Below are 24,488 nucleotides of genomic sequence, written 5' to 3'. Positions count from 1 at the left end.
AAATTCTGTGCCCTATTCTTAAAGCACGGTGTGATGGCAAGATCTACTATAATTTGGGCTGTTCATGGAATGTCTCCAGCACCGCTCCAGGAGCCGTGAGCTTGTTTAGGGCTAGCTTATTCCCCGTTAAGGAAGTTCCCACTGGGATGGGCAACCACTAACATATGTGTGAATTCCCTCAGCTCATAGCTTACCACCAGGGTCCCAATATCTCAGCAAGCTGTGGGTTGCGCAAAGTAGTGCACCGTCTTGTAACGGAGCCGGTGAGTACTGTCCTAAGGCATGGAGGAGAGCATGTGGAGTCACCAGAGCTGTAGTTGGAGTTGCACTGTGTAACTTCAGGGACTCGCTGCCATGGCCGTGTGCCAAGATTGGTGCGAGAGCTTCAGGTGGGATTACACTGGCTTGAGGGAGACCATCCAAAGCTGTGGTAGTATGTGTTGCCCTTCGAGTCTCCAGATAAACAAGATGGTCTGACTCTTTTGTTGCGTCATCTCCCTGGCCCATCGTAGTTGTGTTGCAGGCAGGGGGTAATCGCGGGGGCCCCTCAGCGACAGCCCCCCCGTTCAGGCAAGGCGGGCTCAGTGCTGCCAGAATAGACAGCCGCTATCTCCGCTACACATCTCCCCCTATCAGCTCTGCAGCCCAGGCCAGCTATTGTAACTCGGTGCAGACTCACCAGATCCCCACAAAGTGAATAAGAGCTAAGTAACAGTTCCTGGGTCCATCCACACAGATTTAGGTAGTAAAGAGAGACTGTGAGACACAAATAAACCTCAAAATTAGGATCTTGGGCCCGGGTGCTGCACCAAGACACGTCCTGCTAGCACTGCAGTTGGCTCCGCCCCCCCAATAGACGTATTTTAACTATTCTAGTTCAGTAAGGTATTCGTTATGTCATTCCATCTTTGTTCAACTCCTTCTGTTTCCTTCTGCGCTCCCTTCCATACCTCCTTTATCTATGGGAACACAAAGCTAAACGAACGAGCAAACAAATCAACAAAACAAAAAAAAAAAAAGAAAAGAAACCACACTACAAAACAAAACAAAACAAGACAAAACAAAAATAAAACAAAAACAGAAACTGAGAAACAAAAACAACACAAAACAAAATAAAGCAAATCAAAAAAAAACTTCTCCCCCGCTCCCTCAGTCTGCCCAGGAGCTAGGCAATCTGCCTGTTAATAGTGCCATACTGAAAAAGTCGTATTTCCTTAATGGTGATATTATCTGCTTCAGTTTATTGAGAGCTATTCTGGCTTTCCACCCTTTCCAGAAACATTGCCTACAGCCGGAATGAAATTTCTTTATATCCTTTTCCCTAATAAAAAGTGGCAAATTCTGGCACAGGAATAGGATTTTGGGTAAGATAATCATTTTTATTAGAGGCACTTTCGCAGATAGGGTCAGTGGGAGGGTCTTCCATTTCTGTAAGTTTTTAAGTGCCGATGTCCAAACTATCTCATAGTTTAGGTCATACCAGTCAGCCAGATTTTTGCTTAAAGTAATTCCAAGATATTTAATCTGTTCTTTAGCCTCTTTGAAAGGTGTCTTGGTTATGCTCCCTGCGGTTCTGTGTAGCCAAAAGATTTCTGATTTTGATACATTAATCTTGTATCCTGAAAAGGAACTAACCTCCCTTATAATTTCTAATAGGATAGGGATGTTCTTTTTTGAATCCCCGATGAATACCATCAGGTCGTCTGCATATAATGACAACACTACCTTTCTTCCTCCTAATGATAGAACTTCCAGTTCCTTTCTTAATAAAGTCGCTAATGGCTCTATGGCCATATTGAACAGCAGGGGTGACAGTGGACATCCCTGCCTCGTACCCTTCGTGATTTTAATAGAATCAGACCTTAGGCCATTAATTGAAATAACCAAGGTTGGGTTGCTATAGATGGTCTTAATGAAATCTGCGAAATGTCCTGTAAGCCCGAAATTGTCTATCGATGTGAATAGATGGTCCCATACGACTGAATCAAAAGCCTTCTTGGCATCGATAGTGATTATAGCAGCCACTTTTCTATCACTATTACTAGTTTTCCCATTATACTTGTTGACCCAGTAATATTCAATTAATGAAAAGAACCTACGCATATTTTTTTAAGAATTTCTACCTATCATGAATCCAGATTGATCTATATGTATTAAAGGGTCTATTACAGATTTCATTCTATTAGCAATTATTGAAGTCAGCACTTGTAATCATTATTTAGCAATGAAATCAGTCTATAAGAGTCAACTGATTCTGGGTTTTTATCTTTCTTCAGAATCAGTGTGATAATAGATGTGGAAAAATATGGGGATGGCATATTACTTTGTATATAGTATTGGTTGCAAAGAAGTTACAATGTTGAAGAGATCGAATCTTGTAATATTTGATCAAATTCTATCGGAAGTTGATCCGGGCCTGGGGTTTTGTTCAATGCTGCTTTTTTAATTCCTTTAATAATCTCTTCCTGAGTTATAGGCGCATTTAATACGTTTAAGTCATCTTATGAAATTTTGGGTAGTCTAACTTTCTCCCAGAATGACTTCTTGTTTGCGAGGTTAATCTCACCCTGTGTATATAATCCCTGATAGAATGTTTGAAAGACCCTATTAATCTCTTTAGGTGTCACAAATCTTCCTTCGTTGTTTTTAATGACTTCTACATAATTTTTCTTTTTGCAAGCCTTTTCCAGATATGCAAGCCACTTAATATTTTTACCCGAGAAGCTTGAGAATGTCGCCTTCTGCTTTAGTTCATTCTGTTGTTCCTTTTGGTGTATGAAACTATCTCTAATCTTCTTAGCCTCTTGGTATTTCGTCCATGATCTAGGATCAGTATGGTCTATATATTTTCTATAGGTGTTCCTTACCGTGCTATTCAACACTACCTCCCTAGCTTTAAAAAAAAATTTCATTTTGATAGCATAGCTTTGATTTCTCCACTAAAGAAGGCTTTCGCTGCTTCCCAAAATATTTCCACTTTATGCAGATATGTTTTATTGTTATTATAAAACTCATCCTGTAATCTCCTGAGCTCATTTTGAAACTGCATGTTGTGTATGAAATGTTTAGGGAAAAAGAAGACATTGTTCCACTTTCCTAACTTATCCTGCCTTTTGATTTTCAGCGTAATACATGCATGGTCTAATAGATAAATATCCTCAATACCTACTTCCAGATCCATCCCAAGCACGTTCTCTCCCTGCAGGAAGAAATCTATTCGAGAGAATGTCTCATGCGTATTAGATTCGCATTTAAATGCTCTGCCATCTGGGTTATACGCATGCCAAATATCTCTGTTTAAGATTTTTACAAAATTTTCTAAGCAGTTTTGCTTCTTTATTATATTGTCTGGTCTGGAGGTTGCTGTCTTCAATCTATCTAGTTTGGGATGCATAGTCATATTAAAATCCCCCACCACAATTAGATTTGTATCTACGTATGGTAAAAGCTTAAGGTATATTTATTTCATGTAATTGGCAAGAGTCCATGAGCTAATGACATATGGGATATACAATCCTACCAGGAGGGGCAAAGTTTCCCAAACCTCAAAATGCCTATAATTACACCCCTCACCACACCCACAATTCAGTTTTACAAACTTTGCCTCCTATGGAGGTGGTGAAGTAAGTTTGAGCTAAGATTTCTACGTTGACATGCGCTTCTCAGCATTTTGAAGCCCTATTCCTCTCAGAGTACAGCAAATGTCAGAGGGATGTGAAGGGAGTATTACCTATTGAATGCAATGGTTTTCCTCACGGGAGATCTATTTCATAGGTTCTCTGTTATCGGTCGTAGAGATTCATCTCCTACCTCCCTTTTCAGATCGACGATATACTCTCATATACCATTACCTCTACTGATAACTGTTTCAGTACTGGTTTGGCTATCTGCTATATGTGGATGGGTGTCTTTTTGGTAAGTATGTTTTATATTACTTAAGACACCCCAGCTATGGTTTGGCACTTTATGCATTTATATAAAGTTCTAAATATATGTATTGTACTTATATTTGCCATGAGTCAGGTTCATGTATTTCCTTGTGCAGACTGTCAGTTTCATATTTGGGGAGAATAAACATTTTAAGAATTATTTTCTTCCTGGGGTTTAGTCTTTTTTTTTTCAAATTGACTACTTTTTTCTTGCAAATTGCGGGCAGTATTAGGCCCGCGGGTGCGCCAAATGCTAGACTTTATTGCATCATTCTTGGCGCGAGGATTTTTTGGCGTGAAAGTACGTCCATTGACGCAAGTTTGTCATTTCCGGCGTCGTAGTTGACGCTGAGTCCTTACACAGAGTTGTGTCGTTAGTGACGCAAGTGTGTCATTTCCGGATGTTGGCGGCAAAAAATTTTCAGTCACGTTGTGCGGCATACTTGGCGACAACATTTTTCATTTATTTAATATCCCATTGCTATTTGCCTCTTGCCTTTTCTATGTCAGAGGGCTATACTATTTGCATTTTTTTTCCCATTATATGAAACTGTCATATAAGGAAATTGATAATTTTGCTTTATATGTTGTTTTTTCTTTTGCAAGATGTCTCAATCTGATCCTGTCTCAGAAATATCTGTTGGAACTTTGCTGCTTGACATTGGCTCTACCAAAGCTAAGTATTTGTTGTAAGATTGTGGAAATTATATCTCCGAATGTCATTTGTAATAGTTGTCATGATAAACTTTTACATGCAGATAATGTGTCCATCAGTAATAGTACATTGCCGGTTACAGTTCCTTCAACTTGTAATGTACATGATATACCTATGAATTTTAAAGAATTTGTTACTGATTCTATTCAGAAGGTTTTGTCTGCATTTCCGCCTTCTAATAAACGAAAAAAGGTCTTTTAAAACTTCTCATAAAGTTGATAAAATTTCAAATGACCGACAACATAATGATTTATCCTCCTCTGGTGAGGATCTATCTGATTCAGAAGATCCTTCCTCAGATATTGATACTGACAAATCTAATTATGTATTTAAAATAGAGTATATTCATTCTTTGTTAAAAGAAGTGTTAATTACTTTGGATACTGAGGAAGCCAGTCCTCTTGACATTAAGACTAGAAAATGCTGTTTTTAAACCTCCTGTGGTTACTCCAGAGGTTTTTCCTATTCCTGATGCTATTTCTGATATGATTTCTAAGGAATGGAATAAGCCAGGTACTCTTTTTATTCCTTCTTCAAGGTTAAAAAAATTGTATCCTTTACCAGCAATTTCTATAGAGTTTTGGGAAAAGATCCCCAAAGTTGATGGGGCTATTTCTACTATTGCTAAAAGTACCACTATTCCTATGGAAGATAGTACTTCTTTTAAAGACCCTTTAGATAGGAAACTTGAATCTTATCTAAGGAAGGCCTATTTATATTCAGGTCATCTTCTTAGGCCTGCAATTTCTTTGGCGGATGTTGCGGCTGCATCAACTTTTTGGTTGGAGAATTTAGTGCAACAAGAATTGGATTCTGACATATCTAGCATTGTTCGCTTACTGCAACATGCTAATCATTTTATTTGTGATGCCGTTTTTGATATTATCAAAATTGATGTTAGATCCATGTCTTTAGCTATTTTAGCTAGAAGAGCTTTGTGGCTTAAATCTTGGCATGCTTATTATTATCTCTTTCTTTCCCAGGTAATAATTTATTTGGTTCTCAGTTGGATTCTATTATTTAAACTGTTACTAGGGGAAAGGGAGTTTTCCTGCCTCAGGATAAAAAAACTAAGGGTAAATCTAAGGCTTCTAATCGTTTTCGTTCCTTTCGTCAAAATAAGGAACAAAAATCTAATCCTTCACCCAAAGAATCTGTTTCCAATTGGAAGCCTTCCTCAAATTGGAATAAATCCAAGCCTTTTAAAAAACCAAAGTCAGCCCCTAAGTCATGATGGTGCGGCCCTCATTCCAGCTCAGCTGGTAGGGGGCAGATTAGGGTTTTTCAATGATATTTGGATAAATTCTGTCCAAAATCAATGGATTCAGAGCATTGTCTCTCAAGGGTATTGAATAGGATTCAGAGCAAGACCTCCTGTGAGAAGATTTTTTCTCTCACGTATCCCAGCAAATCCAGTAAAAGCTCAGTTTTCATGAAGTGTGTTTCAGACCTGGAGTCTTCAGGGGTAATCATGTCAGTTCCTTTTCAGGAACAAGGTCTGGGGTTTTATTCAAATCTAGTAATTGTCCCAAAGAAGGAAAATTCATTCAGAGTAGAGTTACAATTAAAGAAATATCTGATGTCATAGCGTTTTTGACCATCTACAGAGAAAGTTTTAGTACTATCCATATGGTACAGTAAACACAATAGCCGCAGGGAAAGCTTCCCTTAATTCCTTTATTTTTACGAAGCCAATCTGAGTTTGATGGCCCTTTGATAAATTGACTTTTCACCAACTTGTCTTTTAAACTAAAAGCCTTTCTTGCAGCCATGGACGGTACCTTTCCTACTACTTCACCTAGTTTCTCATCCATTAGCAGAAGATACCAGTTATTCTTAATAATTAACCTAATGTCCTCCCATTGTTTATTGTATCTGGTAATATACCTTATACTGTTGGACATGGGTTTGTCTTTCTTTTTATAAAGGATATCATCTCTTGACTGCTTTCTTGCTTTCCAAAATGCTTTTTTGATACAGTTTTGGGAATATCCTCTTTTCAAAAAACGTTTCCTCATCAAAGAGGCATGATAGTCAAAGCTCTTAAGGGAAGAGCAATTCCTTTTTAAACACAGAAATTGGCCATAGGGAACACCTTTCTTAAGGTGGTCCATATGTCAACTATCTGCGTGCAATACACTATTTGTTGCCGTAAGCTTTCTAAAGTTTTCAGTCAAGATCTCTTGTCCTTCCCTAAGGATGGTAATATCCAGGAAGGACAGGGACTTTTCACTGGTCTCAGAGGTCCAAAAAATATTTCTAGCCAAAAACGGGCGTAGATATTGATCTACATATTTGCCAATCATTTCAGTGAGACTTCCAATACCGGACACTATCGGTCTACCAGGTGGACATTTCATATTTTTGTGTAGTTTAGGAAGGACATAAAAAACTGGCATCACTGGATGTTCCGGGTACAGGAAAAGAAATTCTTTAGGGGAAATTACACCTCTAATTTTTGCGTCATTAAGCAACATTAACAGGGAGTTTTGTATCTTATACAATGGATTTTTGTCAAGTTTTTCATATTGAGATTTATCATTAAGCTGTCATTTCACCTTGTTCATATAAAGGCATTCATCCATTAACACCAGGTTGCCGCCCTTATCGGCCGGCTTTATCACCAAATTTCAGGCAGTGCACAAATCTTTTAACGCTTCTCTTTCGCCTGGTTTAAGGTTATCTTTACTAAGATTTTCATTCAGTAAAAGTATCTCCTTCTCAACTTGCCTAACAAAAAAGATAACAGAGGGGACCAATGCTAGGGAGGGCATATAGGATGACTTAGGTTAAAACTGTCCAAATGGTTTATGTAAGGACTCTGAAGCCCCCTCTCCGTATCCAGAAGGAGGGACTCCAGAGTCCTAATTGCCTCATCATCATCAACCGCCAAGCCAGAGGCAGGCCCACCAGGCCTTCCCATAGTTTGAGATAGAACAATTTTTCTAGCAAATAAGTGAAGGTCCTTAATGGCTTCAAATTTATCAAGTTTTGCCATAGGGCAAAAAGAGAGTCCCTTTTTTAACAGCTCAGCATGTGTCATATTAAGAGGAAAGGAGGACAAATTAATAATTTGTAACTCCTCATCATTAGGGTTATCTAATAACCCCTGCGTTATCTCCTGCTTCGTGACCTCCCCCTGTTTTGTCCATATTGTTCCCCTCTTCCTCTCGTCTGTCTTGTCTGGTAATATTTCTCTTTCATAGGTACCCCAGATTGTTCTTTTCCTTTCTCCCCCTCTCCTTCTCCTCCTCCCCTTCCTTCTGGGCCCAGACCAGAAGAGTTTTTTTGCCGGGTGTTATATTCTGAGTCAGAGGCATCAGTGCTGGAATTATACATATACACCTTGTTGCTTTTTTAATCCTCCTGATCTATCCTAAATTTACAACATTTTCTAGCCTTAATCCATTTTCAGTCTGCTTACATTGGCACTGGTCTCACCATTTAACTTTTCAAAATTTGAATCATTTTCAAACTTATTCACACACTCCAAAGCTTTTCCTGCTTCAACTTTGACCTTTTCTAGCCTTCTGTCATTTCTCTTTATCATGTTCATTAACTCCAAGGAGCAGGAGGAGAGCTTGTCATTCCATTCTTCAATAAATGAATCGCCCTCCTTATCCTCCCTGGTGTTAGAGCCAAGATCTAGAAATAATCTTAAACCCCTGGGTATAATCTTTTTTTCAATGTAATTCATTAAACTAGCATTCTCAGCCTGAATTTTCATTTGACTATTAAGATAATATCTGTGTTTCCTAAATGCATCATATACATTAACCTCTTCCTCACCTTCCACATTACCATCAATATTACTAGCTAGAGAATCCTTCAGTTCTGCCTCCCAGAGGTCATTAGAGAGAGTGAATGCCATCTCAGAGATCCCCGAAAATGATTCCAATACTGAACACTGACACAGGCAGAATTAAGCTCAGTGTCAAAAAAAATTATAATAATTATAATACAATTGGTCTCCTCTACCTCCAAGAGAAAAGGATAGTGATAACCTCACTGTATAACCTTATGGATACCAAAATTATATATAGATAGGGGTAGGAGGGAGGAGATAGTACCACGTTATAAAATTAGTTTTAAGTGCAACCCTTTTACATAATATGCACACTAATAATAAAGAAAGACAAGGTGACATACATTACTATCACTTTAAAGAAAGGGAAATTTGCACACAAAAACGTTTAGAGAGAACAAAGTTTCTCTCATATTTATTAACTGCAAATCGCAGGTGTCAGCATTGGATTTCATTTGCATGGATACAAGTGATAAATGTGACATACATATTAGCAAACAGTATAAAAAACAATCATATACACATAAGAAAATTGGGGCAAATGCAGGAGGATACTAACTCCCAAATTCAAAAGGCTTATTACGATATAAATACACACACAAATAATAGCAAACAGAATCTGCTAATAAAGCCGGCCGGCTAAGCACCGTAAACAGACCAAACATGGGGGTACCTACCAAAGAGTGTCCACCTTTTTGCTTCTCCAGAGAGGACTGTATAGTGGAGGTTAGTAAATACTCAGTGAAAAAGTGGCTGTTTTATGCCATGTAGCCACACAAACAAACCGCCTTCATGCTCCTCTCCTCTCAGCTTCCATAACTCGTAGCGGTGATGTCACAGTGAGGGTGTGTCTGCAGCCATACACCTTTCTCCTCTAATTGGTGGAATCTCGATCTCTCTGCACAAATCACAGTAGAGTCCGTCCTGGCTTAAATATTGTAGTAAAGCAGGACTGTAATTTAGCGCAAGCACATAGGTAGATCAGCAAGTTGAGAGCAGAGCACGGTTATCTCAACTTAGGCAGTGAACTCAGTTCAAAACGAACTAGCTTGGCGGGGTAAATACGATCCCATCTCTTAGATGACTCCTGGACATTCGGAAAGCACTTCCCACCAGCCTTTCAGGACACTGCAGACTCACAGACCTCACATGATGCAAAGACAAATGTCCCAATTTTCTAAGACAAACATGGACAGAGATGTTAGCAGTGTCCACATACAAGCAACACATTCAGTGTCCAGTTAAACACACTTGGTGCCAACGTCATGAGCGTTTCACTGCCACAGCTCTCATGTGTGTCAGGGGCTTCCTCAGGGCATGATTAGTAACTCAGAACCACCTCCTTTTATAGCACCTGTCTGTGCTCAGGTGATCCAGCCTCTTAGTTACTTAAAGTGAACTCACATACTATTACAACTTATACGTATATGCAAAGAACAAAGATGTACCCACATTAAACACATATTATAGACAAATAGTTTAAGTAGCAGCAACATTATTCCTACTGCAAGGCTATACAGATAAACGTCTATCAATTGCTGACACATTTATCACAAAGTTGAAATGGCACTCACTCTCATAAAATCAAAGATCAGAAAAAAGGAATCACTTCCATCATCCAGAAAAATCAAAAGTCAATAGCCAATAAGGAAAAAGGAAAAAGCAAACGAGAAAAAGAAAAAGAAAAAATGAGTCTCAAAATACGAGTTATTAGCATATTATAAAAAACATGCATATTCACACCTTTCATTTAGGCCTGAGGGGAATCTAGTCCCCAACCTAAAAATCAATTTGACTTCTTTTTGAAGCAAAACTTTATTGTTATCACCACCTCTTCCAGAAGAGATGCTTGTTTTTGGTGACACTTCCCTCCTATGTAAAGCACACATCGGATCTCCTTAGGAGATTGGATGGTATATGTGTGGGGGGAACTTGTATCCTGGCATCACTAGATGTGGAAAGCCTGTACTCTTCTATCCCCCATAATACTGGTTTGGAAGTGTCAGGGTGCCAGGAATCAGACTGAGACGAGAAGTGCAAAAATAATCACACCTTTATTAATAGCAAAAAATTATAAAAAGTCCACAAGTCAAATAACAAGCCAGGAATCAAAACCAGAGCTGGTAGTCAGACAAGCCGAGTCAGGAGCCAAAGCGAATAGTCAGACGAGGCGGTATCAGGAACAAGGAAAACAACAGAGTCAGGAACAAGCCAGGGATCAGGAAGGACGTCAGGCAGCCAGGTAATACACAAGGAACTCTCACAAACAGGTCTGAGACAACGCAAAGGCAAAGCATACTGAACAGAGGCCCTTTAAAAAATAAGTGATGGCATCACAATTCTGAGACTGCATCCTGTCTCACATGGATAATACACACCAGTATGGCCATAAAAGTAAGTGCAGGAATTGAGCAGCATCCCCCAAATTGCACCATAGTCAGGAAGAGAGGTGAGTAAAATGGCTGCCAGCAGCACATGGCAAACACAACAGGGAAAAAACCCTGAAAGTACCCTCCCCTCAACGACCCCTCCCCCGCGGGAGGACAAAAGGCTTATTGGGGAAACGTGCATGGAAGGCACGGAGGAGGGCGGGAGCATGAAAATCAGAGGAGGAAACCCAAGAACGCTCCTCCGGACCGTAGCCTCTCCAGTGAACCAAATACTGTACACTGCCCCTGGACATACGAGAGTCAATAATGCTGCTGACCTCATACTCCTCATGGTTGTCAACAAAGATAGGATGAGGACGAGGCAACACAGTCGTAAACTGATTACAAACCAATGGTTTCAAGAGGGAGACATGAAAAACAAAAGGTCAAGAGCATAGGCCACAGGATTAACACGTCAAAGCATTCGAAAAGGACCAACATAACGGGGAGCCAATTTATTGGAAGGCACATGAAGGTTCAAGTTGCGAGAGGACAGCCAAACTCTCTCACCAACCTGGTAGGAAGATGCGAGCAGATGCCTACGATCAGCCTGGAACTTTTGGCGCTGCATAGAACGATGAAGGCAATCCTAAATCTGCACCCACGTGGAACGGAGTTGCCAGAGATGCTCCTCTAAAGCCGGAATACCCTAAGACATGAATGAATCGAGCAACAAGGATGGTTGAAACCCATAATTCGTCACGAACGGGGATATCTTGGCGGAAGCATTAATAGCACTATTACGTGCAAACTCTGCCCAAGGTAACAGTTTAGACCAATTATTGTGGTGATCTGAGACATAGCAATGGAGGAACTGTTCCAGAGCTTGATTAGACCGTTCCGCAGGCCCATTGGATTGAGGGTAATATCCCGAGGAGAAGGATAGCTGGATCCCCATTTGAGAACAAAATGAACGCCATAATCTGGAGACAAGCTGGCTACCCGGTCCGACACTATCTCCTTGGGTAACCCATTTAAACGGAAGACCTCCCAGGCAAAAATTGAAGCAAGCTCCTGAGCAGTAGGCAGCTTCATCAAGGGAATGCAATGTGACATTTTAGAAAAACGGTCAACCACCATAAGGATAACAGTATTGGCATTGGAAATAGGGAGCTCGACAATGAAGTCCATGGAAATATGTGTCCAAGGGCACTCACCATTAGCAATAGGTTGAAGAAGACCCACAGGAAGACGTCAAGGAGTCTTTTTCTGTGCACAAACTGAGCAGGAGGCAACATACGCAGCAACATCAGAACGAAGACCTGGCCACCAGAATTGTCGATGACAGACCAAATCATTTGGTTCTTACCTGGGTGACCTGCGGCTTTAGGATAGTGGTAAGTGTGCAAAAGTTTAGTTCAAACATTCTCAGGAACAAAACACTTACCACTAGGTTTCGCAGTAGGTGCATTGGTTTATGCAGCCAGGATCTCCTCTCCCAAGGGAGAAGTCAAATTAGTATGTATGGTAGCCAAAATATGGTCAGTAGGTATAACAGGAGTAGGTACAGACTCCTCCTTGGACAGAGGCGAAAATTGTCGAGAAAGGGCATCAGCCCTAACATTCTTACTACCAGGCAGGAATGAGACCACATAATTAAACCGAGACAAAAATAGCGCCCATCTGGCCTGTCGGGACGACAAACGCTTTGCTTCAGATAGATAAGTTAAATTCTTGTGGTCAGTAAGAATGAGCACTGGCACGCTAGTACCCTTGAGAAGATACCTCCATTCCTTAAGTGCCAAAATTATGGCCAGTAATTCCCTGTCGCCAATTTCATAATTGCACTCCGCTGGAGACAATTTCTTAGAGAATAAACCACATGGATGCAAGGAACCGTCAGGCGTAGGACGTTGAGACAAGAGGGCACCTACGCCAGTCTCAGATGCATCAACCTCAAGAACGAAAGGCAGGACAGGGTTAGGATGAGCCAGAACTGGAGCGGCAGCAAAGGCAGTCTTAAGACTATCAAAGGCCTTATTGGCAGTAGGTGACCAATGGAGTGGATCATTCTCTTTACGGGTCATGTCTGTGATAGGTTTGACCAAGGAAGAAAAGTTTTTAATAAACTTTCTATAGTAATAGGCGAAGCCCAAAAAACGTTGAATAAACCGAAGACCAACTGGGCGAGGCCACTGCAGAACTGCAGATAACTTGTCAGGATCCATAAAGAACCCTGCAACGGAGATAACATAACCTAGGAAGGTTACTTGAGTCTGATGGAACTCACATTTCTCAAGTTTACAAAACAGGCCGTTCTCACGTAGTCTCTGAAGAACCCGTGTAACATCAGAACGATGAGCCTCAAGTGTGGGTGAGTGTATGAGGATGTCGTCTAAGTACACCACAACACACTGTTGCAACATATCTCGTAGGACATCATTAATAAATTCCTGAAAAACAGCAGAAGCATTACATAGGCCAAAGGGCATTACATGATACTCATAATGCCCGCTCCTGGTGTTAAATGCTGTTTTCCATTCGTGGCCCTCCTTAATCCTAACGAGATTGTACGCTCCTCTCAAAGTTTCGTAAAGACCGTAGCTCCCTTGAGGCGGTCAAAGAGTTCCGTAATAAGCGGAATAGGGTAAGCATTCTTAATGGTAAGACTATTAAGACCCCTATAATCAATACATGGTCTTAACTCGCCACCCTTTTTCTTCACAATGAAGAAGCCAGCCCCTGCAGGAGAGCAAGATTTGCGGATGATCCCCCACGACAGAGCATCAGCAACATACTCCTCCATAGCACAATTCTCTGCAACAGACAGAGAGTACACCCGGCCCCGAGGTGGAATGGCTCCGGGTTGCAGGTCTATGGCACAATCGTAAGACCGGTGAGGAGGCAACGTACCGGCACGCACCTTGTCAAACATGTCTAGGAACTCTCGGTACTCCTCTGGCAATTGAGAAACTGAAGAAGTGCACAAGACTTTAACTGGTTTTCGAAGACAAGTGTAAATACATTGCGGGGACCACGACAAAATTTCGGACCTGCGCCAGTCGAGACTGGGATTGTGCTTTTGGAGCCAGTGATAACCCAGAACAACCAGAAAATGCTGAGAGTTTATCACCTGGAACTGGAGGGTTTCAAAATGGAGAGCCCCAACAGCCATGGACAATGGAGCAGTTTCGTGAGTAACGAGTGCGGGCTGAAGGGGCCTGCCATCAATGGCCTCAATAGCAAGCGGAACGGACCATGGCAAAACAGGAATGGAGTGCTTCGATACAAAAGCACTGTCAATGAAATATCCCGCAGCACCGGAGTCAACAAGAGACTATGGAGGAGTCCACCCAGGAAAGGACAACCATGACCAAAGTTTTCTCCTTAAGCGGTTCCGGGGACAAGGATAAACCACCCAAGGTCTGCCCCGACAGGACCTTAGATGTGAGCGTTTCCCGGCCGTGTAGGACAAGACTTCCAAAGGTGGCCCTGTACCCACAATAGAGGCAGAGCCCCTCCCTCCTCCTAAAGGTCCTCTCCGCCGTGAAGAGACGCGTGAATCCCAGCTGCATCGGCTCAGCAGTACCTTGTGACTCGGGACCAGGAGGCATGGGAGGAGAGGGAGGCATGGGTGGGAACGAACATGTAGGACACAACGGAACAGGAGGCTTCCGCAAGCGCTCCTTGAAAGAGGGCTTCTCTCTGAGTCTGATGTCATTTAGGATTAAAAAAAAAGACACCAATGCCTCGAGATCCTCTAGTAAATCTCTGGCAGCAACTTCGTCTTTAATCACATCAGAGAGCCCATGAAAGAAGGCGGCAACAAGGGCTTCATTGTTCCAACCTACCTCTTTGCCAAGCGTATGGAACTCAATAGCATACTGAGCAACAGATCTTGTACCTTGCTGAATGGACATGAGTCATTTAGCAGCAGAGGAGGAGCGAGCCGGAACATCAAATACCCTTCAAAAGGAGGCCACAAATTCAGGGTAATTTGAAATCACAGGTTTATTAGTTTCCCACAAGGGATTAGCCCAGGCAAGAGCTGTGTCAGAGAGTAACGAGATGAGAAATCCCACCTTAGCTCTATCAGAGGGAATAGCCTGAGGTAACATCTCAAAGTAAATGCCCACCTGGTTCAAAAACCCTCTGCACTGAATAGGTTCGCCTCCATATTGCTGAGGTAGAGGTGCAGAACCGGACATGCTCCTGGTAGGCATAGGTGCAGCAGCGGAAACAGGGGCTGCCATAACTTGCGGGACACTTTGGTCCAAATGTGCAGTGCGAGTCAGCAGGGTTTGCAGGGCTAGTGCAACTTGATCCAAGCGGTGATCCTGTTCATCCATCCTGGAAATTATGGCAGATAAAGGTGGATTATTAGCACCATTAGGATTCATGGCCTTTGCGTAATGTCAGGGTGCCAGGAATCAGACTGAGACAAGAAGTGCAAAAATAATCACACCTTTATTAATAGCAAAAAAATAATAAAAATTCCACAAGTCAAATAACAAGCCAGGAATCAAAACCAGAGCTGGTAGTCAGACGAGCCGAGTCAGGAGCCAAAGCGAATAGTCAGACGAGCCGGAATCAGGAACAAGGAAAACAGCAGAGTCAGGAACAAGCCAGGGATCAGGAACCAGGAAGGACGTCAGGCAGCCAGGTAATACACAAGGAACTCTCACAAACAGGTCTGAGACAACGCAAAGGCAAAGCATACTGAACAGAGGCCCTTTAAATAATAAGTGTTGACATCACAATTCTGAGACTGCACCCTGTCTCACATGGATGATGCACACCAGTCTGGCCATAAAAGGAAGTGCAGGAATTGAGCAGCATCCCCCACAATGCACTATAGTCAGGAAGAGAGGTGAATAAAATGGCTGCCAGCAGCACATGGCAAACACAACAGGTAAAAAACCCTGACAGGAAGCTGCAAAGTCTTTTTTGAATAGTAGAGGTCCAGAATTTAAGGAGCATACTGATTTTGTGATCTCGTTACTTAAGTTTGTTTTGGAAAATAACGTCTTCATGTTTGACGGTAAAATTTACCGACAGCTGAGAGGGACAGCCATGGGGGCAGTTTGTGCCCCCACCTATGCTTGTCTACATCTAGGGGCATGGGAATTCCAGGATGTATTTGATAAATATAGTGATATTGTGGAAGATCATGTACGGTTGTGGGTACGCTATGTGGATGACGTGTTCATCCTATGGGATGGTACCACAGATGAGTTCAACAACTTTGTCTTAATTCTAAATTAAAATGCAAGAAATATTTTTTTGACCTCTGAGACCAGTGAAAAGTCCCTGTCCTTTCTGGATATTACCATCATTACGGAAGGACAAGAGATCTTGACTGAAAACTTTATAAAACTTACGGCAACAAATAGTGTATTGCACGCAGATAGTGGACATATGGACCACCTTAAGAAAGGTGTTCCCTATGGCCAGTTTCTGCATTTAAAAAGGAATTGCTCGTCCCTTAAGAGCTTTGACTATCATGCCTCTTTGATGAGGAAATGTTTTTTGAAAAGAGGATATTCCCAAAACTGTATCAAAAAAGCTTTTTGGAAAGCAAGAAAGCAGTCAAGAGATGATATCCTTTATAAAAATAAACAATAAACAATGGGAGGACATTAGGTTAATTATTAAGAATAACTGGTATCTTCTGCTAATGGATTAGAAACTAGGTGAAGTAGTAGGAAAGGTACCGTCCATGGCTGCAAGAAAAAAATAAAGGAGTTAAGGGAAGCTTTCCCTGCGGCTATTGTGTTTACTCTACCCATATGGATAGCACTAAAACTTTCTCTGTAGATGGTCAAAAATGCTATGACATCAGATATTTCTTTAATTGTAACTCTACAGGGGTTATTTATCTCTTACAGTGTTCATGCCCGGTCTTCTATGTTGGTAAAACCAAAAGATCTATGAAGGACCGGGTACAAGAACATAGAGACGATATTATAAAATTAATTGGTGATAACAAAAAAGTTTTGCTTCAAAAAGAAGCCAAATGGATTTTTAGGTTGGGGACTAGATTCCCCTCAGGCCTAAATGAAAGGTGTCAATATGCATGTTTTTTTAAAATAACTCATATTTTGAGACTCATTTTTTCTTTTTCTTTCTTTTTCTCATTTGCTTTTTCCTTTTTCCTTATTGGCTATTGACTTTTGATTTTTCTGAATAATGGAAGCGATTCCTTTTTCTAATCTTTGATTTTATGAGAGTTGATAGACATTTATCTGTATAGCCTTGCACTAGGAATAATGTTGCTGCTACTTAAGCTATTTGTCTATAATATGTGTTTAATCTGGGTACATCCTTTTTCTTTGCATATATGTATAAGTTGTAACATAGTATGTGAGTTCACTGTGGGGGTGAAACGCTCATGACGTTGGCACCAAGTGTGTTTAACCGGACACTGAATGTGTTGCTTGTATGTGGACACTGCTAACATCTGTGTCCTTGTTTGTCTTAGAACAAACATTTGACTTCGTGTGAGGTCTGTGAGTCTGCAGTGTCCTGAAAAGGCTGGTGGGAAGTGCTTTCCGAATGTCCAGGAGTCATCTAATAGATGGGATCAGATCAGATTTCCCTCGCCAAGCTAGTTCGTTTTGAACTGAGTTCACTGCCTAAGTTGAGATAACCGGGCTTTGCTCTCAGCTTGCTGATCTACCTATGTGCTTGCACTAAATTACAGTCCTTCTTTACTACAATATTTGAGCCAGGACGGGCTCTACTGTGATTTGTGCAGAGAGAGGGGTGTATGGCTGCAGACACACCCTCGCTGTGACATCACCTCTATGAGTTATGGAAGCTCCGAGGAGAGGAGCATGAAGGCAGTTTGTTTGTGTGGCTACATGGCATAAAACAGCCACTTTTTCACTGAGTATTTACTAATCTCCACTATACAGTCCTCTCTGGAGAAGCAAAAAGGTGGACACTCTTTGGGAGGTACCTCCATGTTTGGTCTGTTTACGGTGCTTAGCTGGCCGGCTTTATTTGCAGATTCTGTTTGCTATTATGTGTGTGTGTATTTATACCGTAATAAGCCTTTTGAATTTGGGAGTTAGTATCCTCCTGCATTTGCCCCAATTTTCCTATGTATATATGATTGTTTTTTTATACTGTTTGCTAATATGTATAAACAGTCACAAAGAAGGCAGGATCCAGCTTTTGTGTAAAATAAAATCCAATTTATTAGGCTTAGTTAAAACGCCAAACAGGCTACATCAACAGCACAAACAGGAAAGGTGTGTGAGCGTGACACCAGGGCTTACATGTTTCGGCCAGCAGCCGTAATCATAGCCATAGGTGTCATGCAGGTGAGTACATACTTAAAAAGGTAGTGTTAAAATGTGATTGGACAAAAATACAAATTCAAAGTACGCCCACACTCCACAGGTAGAAAAGGAGTTAACCCTTAATTCCCTGGATCTGAAACAACACATGTGTATACATTTGCAAGTAAATACATGTACAAAGTAGTATAATCTCAAAAACAACATTAGTTGATGATATTAATGTTAAAGACACTGGCCATATAGACCACACAGAAAAAATAGAAAATGTATAAAATACTACAAAGTACGGCATAAAAGTATAGTATGATTTGCCACATAATAATTAATACTCCAAATACACAATCGTATATAGTTTAAACCCCTGCCTACCAGATCAATAATTATAAAATATGTACACTGGTATCTATGCACATTTAATTAATATAGTTGTGCTTTAGGCTAGTTATGGACTATATAAACCCTGTATACTGTGTATTGGAGGACAGAATAGGAGGGTAAGGGGAGGAACATAATTCAAAATTCAAGTCTAAATAAAAATAAAAATGAAAATAAATATGAAAATGAAAAAGCACTAAGGTAAGATGTATATACCCTTGTATGATATGTGCCCTAATTAGTATGATCCTAGAAGACTGATACTGGAAAAATATTGGGAAAATATATATATATTTGTAAATATCAGAAATATGGCATAGTAATGGCCTAATGATGAATAATTGTGCTTATGAATGTGCGTATTACTCCATATGTAAGGCAGTGATGAAGTGAGAATATATAAACCTGTAATTTCAGTAATGGCACAAGACGGTAAGCTAATTGTGCATAAAATGTGTAATTTATAGGATGTAGTAAAAGTTACAACAGAGGTAGCTGGTAAGGCTATTCCCAGAAATTGATTAAATCATATCTGGAGTTTAATCCTAAAGGTAGTCTAGTTTTCAAGGTGTAGATCCAATAAACTTCCCTTTTGGCAAGTATATTCTCTAGGTTGCCACCTCTCTTAGGCACTTTGGCTTGTTCTATTGCCAGCCATTTAAAAGAATTTAAGCTACATCTGTGTTTAGTAGCGAAGTGTTGGACCAGAGGTCACATTTATCACTTGTATCCGTGCAAATGAAATCCAATCCTGACACCTGCGATTTGCAGTTAATAAATTTGAGAGAATCTTTGTTCTCTCTAAACGTTTTTGTGTGCAAATTTCCCTTTCTTTAAAGTGATAGTAATGTATGTCACTTTGTCTTTCTTTATTATTAGTGTGCGTATGTAAGAATTTACCTGATAAATTAATTTCTTTCATATTGGCAAGAGCTTTCATATTGGCAAGAGTCCATTAGGCCCATCCTTTTTATGGTGGTTATGATTTTTTTTATGAAGCACAATTTTTTCCAAATTCCTTTGTTGATGCTTTTTACTCCTTTCTCTATCACCCCACTACTTGGCTATTCGTTAAACTGAATTGTGGGTGTGGCGAGGGGTGTATTTATAGGCATTTTGAGGTTTGGGAAACTTTGCCCCTCCTGGTAGGATTGTATATCCCATACGTCACTAGCTCATGGACTCTTGCCAATAAGAAAGAAAAAAAATTATCAGGTAAATTCTTACATAAATTATGTTTTTGTCCCAGAATTCTACCTCTAAGTGGTTAGGGGTGTAAATATTACACAAAATATATCTAATATTATCAATTTCAAATTTTACTATCATATACTAATCTTCTTTATCTAGGTCTTGTGGAATCATCTGTACATTTAGATATTTTTTAAAAAGGCATGCCACCCCTCTCTTTCTCCTTACACATGAAGTGGCAACCACTTCCCCAATCCATTTTACTTTAATTTTGTTCATCTCTTGTATACTTAAATGTGTCTCCTGGATGACCGCAATATCCGTATGCATTTTTTTGTAGATGGCGTATTACCCTTTTCCTTTAAACCGGAGATGTTATTCCCCCCACATTCCATGATACTATTTTTAGATTTTTAGCCATCCATAATATCTATAAAAATACCATTTCTACATGGGCAGTACCCACGCCTAGCAAGAGATCGGGTAGGCAGGGGGGAGGAGGAGAAAAAAAAATCCCATATCATCTTACAGTCAGCATAAAATGTCTGACCTTTTATTCTACCACTAATAAAAATATCTTGCATATTGAATTTCCTTCTCCTGCTTCTATCCTCCATCTTAAAATTTAATAGCATTATAAATCAATACCTTTTCTAATTGGTTTCCTTAACCTTTTCCAGGAAATCCTTTGCTTCCTGACATGTCTGTAGAAAAACTGTTTCAGAGTTATAAATAGCTCTCAATTTAGCTGGGTATACCATGGTGGTTTGGATTCCCATGTTAATTAATTGTGAGCAGATTGGTGACATTTGACGCCTTTTATTAGAGGTGTCCATAGAGAAATCCTGAAATAATAATATACTATTACCACCACCTATTTTAAAAGGGATTTTTTCCTTATATTGTCTCAGTAAGTTGATTTTATCTTGGAAGTCTAAATATTTAATTAACACTGTTCTTTTCCTCTCTTTGTCTCTTCCCCTAGTCTATGCGCTCTTTCTACTGCTATCGTGTTATTTAGTTTTTGAACCCCTAACTCTGTTGGTAATGTCACTGAAGCGAATAGAAGAAGGTCTTGGTATTCTGCAGTTTCTGGTAAACCTATAACCCTCAGGTTATTCCTGCATGACCTGTCCTCTAATTCCTCTATTTTATTTTGTAGAGATTGAATTCTACTTTCCTGGCTTTTAATGATTCGCTCATGTGAGCTTGTGTGATCTTCTAGCTCTGATATTCTATTTTCTGCTTCTTCCATTCTGGCTGAAAACTGTCTAACCTCTGCTGTCAACTCTACTAACTCTTTCCTTAAGCTATCAAATTGGGGGGTCATTGTCTCCATGATTTGTTTTACCAGATTTTGTGTGTCTATCAACATCTGTGAGGTACTCCCTTCCATTGTACCGTCTAATGAGTTATCTATTGTATGTTTAGACTTTTTATCTTTCTGTTTGGGGGCCATCCCTGGTGATTTACTTTTGATATTGTGTAAATATTTATCCATTCGTGTATATGTGGAGGCCTTTGTGTCCAGTAAAGTTGTGAAAAGGAAGAAAAAAGGGGGGATACCACTATTGAGCTAATAACACAGAGCCCCCTGTGTAAATGTGTCTTTTTTTTTTTAAATAACTTTATAATGGAAAAAAATACAAAAAGAAAAAAAAACTAAAAGTGCTGCATATGCTTGTATTAAAAAAATACACAAAGTATTTTCTGTAATCTTTCTTCTAGTAGTGAACATAAATGTGCAAGTGCAAATGGGATAGTCCCCCCGCTATTTGAACAAGCAAGTACTGATTTACTTGTCGCAGGCAGAGCCTGCTCACCTTCTGTTTTATAGCAAACCCGAAGTTATAACTAAACAGATTTATTTTAACCACACTGTAACTAAAAGTCTATTAGGGAAGGGTCAACACCCACACTACATATCTCCTTTACTGGTAATCTCTTCTGTGTAACAGTTATGTACAGCTTTCTCTTTTCCCTTTTTTTCTTCTTTCCATTTTTTTTCTTTTTTTTTCTTTTTTTCTTTTCTTTTTTTTCTCTAAGCAATTCATATGTGTATACATTAAAATCTCAAACTTTACAAAATCGTCTTGTTCCAGTGAGTACTAAAGTCAATAATGATTCAACATTTATCAAAATGTGCTTGAGTAACATTTATCGAAGTGGGTCAGGTGAACATGACATTTTTAGACCTCTACCATTGACATACAAAAATATAATCTTAGTTTCAAATTATTTCATCTATGTTTTGAAAGTTAATCCAATGGCCTCTATGTATCAAGCCGTCTACTTACCTGCATTCGCCGGCCCAATACACTCGCCTAAGCTCGCCTACCATCGCCGGACCTGAATACGTTCGCCAAAGTTATCAAGAAAGCTGTCAAGAAGCCGCGCATGGAGCGATGAGCAGCGGACTGTTGTTAACTAACAGTCATCGATCTCGCTGCTCATCGGCTTCTTCGCAGCTTTCTTGCTAGCCTGTCACTAAGCACCCACACTAAACTATACTGTTTTACCCCCTAAACCGCCACTCCCGAAGCCCCCCGCACCTCAATAAAGTTATTACCCCCTAAACCGCCGTTCCTGGACCCCGCCGCAACTATAACAAATATATTAACCCCTAAACCGCCGCTCCCGGACCCCGCCGCCTATATTATACCTATTAACCCCTAATCTGTCGCCCCTATACCGCCGCCACCTATATTAAAGTTATAAACCCCTATCCTGCGGATCCCGGACCCCGCTGCAACTAAATAAATTGTTTAACCCCTAAACCACCATTCCCGGACCCCGCCGCAACTAAATAAATTGTTTAACCCATAAACCGCCGCTCCTGGACCCCGCCGCCACCTATATTAAACTTATTAACCCCTATCCTGCTCCCCTATGCCACCTATATTAAACTTATTAACTCCTAAACCTAAGTCTAACACTAACACCCCCCTAACTTTAATATTATTTTAATAAATCTAAATAAAACTTACTATTATTAACTAAATTATTCCTATTTAAAACTAAATACTTACCTGTAAAATAAACCCTAAGGCCTAGATTTAGAGTTTGGCGGTAGCCGTTAAAACCAGCGTTAGAGGCTCCTAACGCTGGTTTTTACCGCCCGCTGGTATTTGGAGTCAGTCAGGAAAGTGTCTAACGCTCACTTTGCAGCCACGAATTTTCCATACCGCAGATCCCCCTACGCCATTTGCGTATCCTATCTTTTCAATGGGATCTTTCTAACGCTGGTATTTAGAGTCTTGGCTGAAGTGAGCGTTAGAAATCTAACGACAAAACTCCAGCCGCAGAAAAAAGTCAGTAGTTAAGAGCTTTCTGGGCTAACGCCGGTTTATAAAGCTCTTAACTACTGTGCTCTAAAGTACACTAACACCCATAAACTACCTATGTACCCCTAAACCGAGGCCCCCCCACATCGCCGCCACTCTATTAAAAATTTTTAACCCCTAATTTGCCGCTCCGTACACCGCCGCCACCTATGTTATCCCTATGTACCCCTAATCTGCTGCCCCTAATACCGCCGACACCTACATAATATTTATTAACCCCTAATCTGCCACCCCCAACGTCACCGCCACCTACCTACACTTATTAACCCCTAATCTGCCGACCGGACCGCACCGCTACTATAATAAGTGTATTAACCCCTAATCCACCTCACTTCCGCCTCAATAACCCTATAATAAATAGTATTAACCCCTAATCTGCCCTCCCTAACATCGCCGACACCTAACTTCAAGCATTAACCCCTAATCTGCCAACCGGAGCTCACCGCTACTCTAATAAAAATTTTAACCCTTAAAGCTAATTCTAACCCTAACCCTAACACCCCCCTAAGTTAAATATAATTTTTATCTAACGAAATAAATTAACTTTTATTAAATAAATTATTCCTATTTAAAGCTAAATACTTACCTGTAAAATAAACCCTAATATAGCTACAATATAAATTATAATTATATTGTAGCTATTTTAGGATTAATATTTATTTTACAGGCAACTTTGCATTTATTTTAACCAGGTACAATAGCTATTAAATAGTTAATAACTATTTAATAGCTACCTAGTTAAAATAATTACAAAATTACCTGTAAAATAAATCCTAACCTAAGTTACAATTAAACCTAACACTACACTATCAATAAATTAATTAAATAAAATACCTACAATTATCTACAATTAAACCTAACACTACACTATCAATAAATTAATTAAATACAATACCTACAAATAAATATAATTAAATAAACTAACTAAAGTACAAAAATAAAAAAGAACTAAGTTACAAAAAATAAAAAAATATTTACAAACATTAGAAAAATATTACAACAATTTTAAACTAAATACACCTACTCTAAGCCCCCTAATAAAATAACAAAGACCCCGAAAATAAAAAAATGCCCTACCCTATTCTAAAATTAAAATAGAAAAGCTCTTTTACCTTACCAGCCCTGAAAAGGGCCCTTTGCGGGGCATGCCCCAAAGAATTCAGCTCTTTTGCCTGTAAAAAAAAAACATACAATACCCCCCCAACATTACAACCCACCACCCACATACCCCTAATCTAACCCAAACCCCCCTTAAATAAACCTAACACTAAGCCCCTAAAGATCTCCCTACCTTATCTTCACCACGCCGGGTTCACCGATCGATTTAGAAGAGCTCCTCCGATGTCTTGATCCAAGCCCAAGCGGGGGGCTGAAGATGTCCATGATCCGACTGAAGTCTTCATCCAAGCGGGAGCTGAAGAGGTCCATGATCGGGCTGAAGTCTTCATCCAAG

This window comes from Bombina bombina, chromosome 2 (genome assembly GCF_027579735.1).
Source record: "Bombina bombina isolate aBomBom1 chromosome 2, aBomBom1.pri, whole genome shotgun sequence".
NCBI lineage: Eukaryota > Metazoa > Chordata > Amphibia > Anura > Bombinatoridae > Bombina > Bombina bombina.
This window is presented reverse-complemented; position numbering follows the sequence as displayed.